The following is a 4,282-nucleotide window of genomic DNA, read 5'->3' on the forward strand; positions in this document are numbered from 1 at the left end:
GAAACGGTTTTATTGCATTGTGAATTGTTGATTTCTATCTTGTTTTTCTTTGTCTTGGGGAACACTTGTTCCTTGAGACCGTTACTTATCATTTTCCTAGAAATTGTTGTCTTATGCCCAGGTCCTCTCGTAGTGGAGAATTGCTTTCACCGGATTCCGAACCCGAGAAAACCTTTAGGAGAAGACGACGATTTTGGAAGGAAATTAAAGAAGCCACTTCTCCCATCCAAGTTGAAAGTGCTAGAAAGTCTTACTTAGACGATCTAGAGGTTCTTGAAGAGGAGGAGGTTTCTTGTTCATCAAACCCACCACCATCACCATCTACTACCAAAAAGATGGTGAAACTTTCCGATCATTCAAAGCCCACCGCGGCCATGCTTCCGGCCGGAATCACAACTACTCAAATCACCGCGCCGGACTTCGAGATCAAACCGGCTTTCATTAGCCTTGTGGAGAGAAAGCAATTTGGGGGAAGTCCTTTGGAGGATCCCAATTTGCATGTTCAAAATTTTTGTGACTATTGCTCCATGATCCGTCAAACGGGCGTCACCCAAGCCCAAATAAGGGAAATACTTTTCCCTTTCTCTTTGAAGGACAAGGCCAAGCTTTGGATCAATAGCCTTGACCGCACCACCTTGGGAATCACCAATTGGGAGACATTAGCTCTTGCCTTCTATCAAAAGTTTTTTCCACCGGAGAAAACTCAAACTTTGAGGAGCCAAATCACCGGATTCCGTCAACAAGCTCTTGAGAGCTTATATGAGGCTTGGGAGAGGTACAAAGAGCTTCAAAGGCAATGCCCACATCATGGGCTAGATGAATGGTTTCTAGCAATAACATTCTACAATGGATGTTGTGCCGAGTCCCGAAGGATTCTTGATTCCGCCAACAATGGGCGGTTTGATCAAATTGACACCGATCTTGCTCATTCCACGATCGAATCCATGGCAATCCATGATGCCCAATATGTAAATTCCCGAGTTGTGCCATCTAAAGGTAAAGAAGAATCCTCTAACAATTCTGTTTTGCTAGCTCAAATTGCTTTGCTCCAACAACAAATAGCGGAAAGGGATGCTAGAGATTCCATTCAACAACTCAATGTTGTGTCTTCAACAAGCCAAATCATTGTGTGTGACGGTTGTGGAGGTGCGGGTCATTATGCCGCTCATTGTCGAGCCACCATGGAAGAGGTAAATGCTTTTCAAGCCTTAAGACAAAGTTTATATCCACCAGGTACATTTTCCAACACTTATAACCCAAATACAAAATTCCACCCGAACTTGTCTTATAATAGCAACAATGTGCTTAACCCTCAACCCCCACCACAACAAAATGCCTATGTTCCTCAACAACAAAAGTATATCCCTCCACCGGGTTATCAAAATCAACAAAGGCCCCCACAAAACAACTTCCAACAAAATCCACCACAAAATAGCCAACAAAACAATCAAGGAGGTGGTAAGCTCGAGGGCATGATAGTTCAAATGCAAAGGGAATTGTTGGCTCAAATTCAAAAGAACGATCAAGCTCATAGTGCCGCGGTCAAGTTGTTGGAACAACAAGTGGCTCAACTAGCCGCTTCTAATTCTCAAAGGAAGAATGGTCAATTACCTCCCCAAGGTGAGCAACCACATGAAACCGTTAATTCTATTTCCTTGAGAAGTGGCACAAACTATGATGGGCCATCCATGACTTTGGATGAAGAGGTGGTTGTTAAAAAGGCCAAGCTTGGGGGAAATGACAAAAAGAAGGCTAGTGAAGAGCCTCTTGTTAAGGATCGTGTACCATTTCCTCATCGATTGTTGATGCTAAAGAGGAAGAGCAAGCTTGATGTCAAAGGTGTTGGGTCTTCTATGCCAAAAGAAAGTGATGAGGTGGTTATTGAAGAAATCTCTCCTAATGCTATGGAGAGTGATGCCGTTCCAACAAAGGTGAGTGTTCCCATTGAGAAAGAGATAGTGAAAGATGTGGAGGATGCTCCTCCCAAGGAAATTGTTCAAATACCATTTCCCCATCGTCTAGCAAAGCACAAGGAGGAAGGTAAGTTTGCTAAATTTTTGGAAGTTTGTAAGAATTTGCAAGTCACCATCCCGTTTATGGAATTGATTACCCAAGTCCCTTCTTACGCAAAGTTTATGAAGGAAATCCTCTCAAAGAAGCGATCCTTCAATGAGGTTGAGACCATTGCTTTCACCGAAGAGTGTAGTGCACTCTTACAAAACATGTCTCCCCCGAAACTTAAGGACCCCGGTAGCTATTCTATTCCTTGCACTATAGGCAAATATACCATTGATAAGGCCCTTTGTGACCTAGGTGCTAGTGTAAGTGTCATGCCCTATTCCCTTTGTGAAAAACTTAACATGGGTGCTTTAAAATGCACAAGTATTACATTGCAAATGGCGGACCGTTCTTTAAAGCAACCTCTAGGTGTCTTAGAAGATGTTCCCGTCAAAGTTGGCAAGTTTTTCATACCCGTTGACTTCCTCATACTTGATATGGCCGAGGACTCACAAACCCCAATTATATTGGGTAGGCCATTTTTACGCACCGCGGGTGCGTTAATTGATGTGAAAAATGGGAGGTTAACGTTGGAAGTGGGTGATGACCGGGTTTCCTTTAGCAAAAACAACACCATTAGAAGCCCAATGTTACAAGAGTCTTGTTATTTACTTAGCACTGAGGACTCTTCTTATGCCTCTACCATGCTTGGATCCTCACTAACGGATCCGTTGGAGGACGATATGGGTGTTGTTTGCCTTGTAGGTGATGATGTTAAGGACGCTATTGCTAAGAATGCCAAAAAGAAGAAAGGGAAGTTTTATTTGAAGAATTTCAAATGGTTGAAGAATGCAAAAGGAGCTATGAAATGGAGCTTGGTTGGTGGCAAGCTCAATGACAAAACTTGAATTAAATAGCTTCTTACGTCGTGCGGGACGTTAAACCAGCGCTTCTTGGGAGGCAACCCAAGCTTTTTATTTGTTTTTATTTATTTTCTGCAATTTATTGTTTTTCGTAGTTTAGAAATAAAATGTTCGACTTGACGATGTTTCTTTTTGTGATTTTTAGGTGAAAATGAAGGAAAGAGAATCTAGCACGTTTCCCCATGCAATAACCCCGTTCGGGGACGTGGTTTTCAAGAAACAAGAAGGGAATTAAATCAATGCGGGAAAAATCAAAAAAGCCAAAGAGGAGGTCAACCCCGATCGGGGTTGGGTGGCCCCGATCGGGGTCGTGGTTCTGTGACTTTCCGGCCTTCTCTTTATACGGGTAAAAAAAAAAAAAAAAAAGAGGAGGATCGAATTCTTTCGATCATTTTCACACCCGATGGTATCTTCTCTTCCTTTCTCTTCCATTTTTTTTCTATAATTCTTCACCTCAATCACAAGGAAACATTTTCATCCCCCGAATTCATGCTAGCTTGGGGGAGATTAGCAAGTTGAGTAAGTTTTTAATTGCTTTGCATTTTAGTTTCGATCTTGCAACCCATTAAACATAACCTCTAGTCCTTCCTGTTTTGTGCCTTGAGCCATTTTTATGGTTTGATTGGGTGTTTTGCATTGTTGGCACATTGAGGACAATGTGATGTTTAGCTTGGGGGAAGATATTGCATTTGCATATAGCATAGTTTGCATGTAGTGTAGAAATTTGAAAATTTTTGAGAGAAATTTTTGCTTTGTGCTTGCTTGTAGCCTACTTTCCTCTTTGCTTATCCTAATAATGGCTTGTTGCTAATGATTTATTCTTTCATGTTGGGATATTAGCTACATGGGGATGTCTTGACATAGTAGGTGGGAGATGGAAAATGAACCGAATAGGCTTGATCTTGACTTGTGGCAAGCTATAAAATGGTAAGGTAGAACCTCTTTTGACCGATGCATCCATATCCGGTCTCTCTTAGGTGAGTGTAGGTGTCTCCTTATGATGTGTGTTTCATCAATACGCACAAGTATGGTTCTCATGTCATCTTTTGGTAAGCATGCATTCACTTGTTATAGCATTTTGGAGCCATTCACATGAATATAATTGCCTTATTGACCCCTTCACAAACAATTTTTCCTAGCTACATTATAACTTGCCTACCTTGTTGAGCTAGTAGCTTTGTTTGTCTTGTTTGGGGTGCTCAATTGGGATTTGTTTCAAAGTTATGGAAATCATGTGAGCTTGGTCTTAATGCTCAAGAAAGCAAAAAAAGAAAATGAAAAAGAAAGATGGAAAAATGATGAATTGAGAAAGATGAAAAAAAAAGAAAAAGGTTGAAAAAAGAAATGAAAAAAGCATGAAA

General features: G+C 41.2%; 1 non-coding gene across 1 annotated transcript; it reads right to left on the minus strand.

The window, feature by feature from the left end:
• Positions 1-707: 707 nt before the first annotated feature.
• LOC141615616 (small nucleolar RNA R71) lies at positions 708-814 on the minus strand. The gene has a single exon (XR_012530028.1). It is a non-coding gene; the product is annotated as a small nucleolar RNA R71 (small nucleolar RNA).
• Between the last annotated feature and the right edge of the window lie 3,468 nt (positions 815-4,282).

Source organism: Silene latifolia, chromosome 11 (assembly GCF_048544455.1).
Source record: "Silene latifolia isolate original U9 population chromosome 11, ASM4854445v1, whole genome shotgun sequence".
Taxonomy (NCBI): domain Eukaryota; kingdom Viridiplantae; phylum Streptophyta; class Magnoliopsida; order Caryophyllales; family Caryophyllaceae; genus Silene; species Silene latifolia.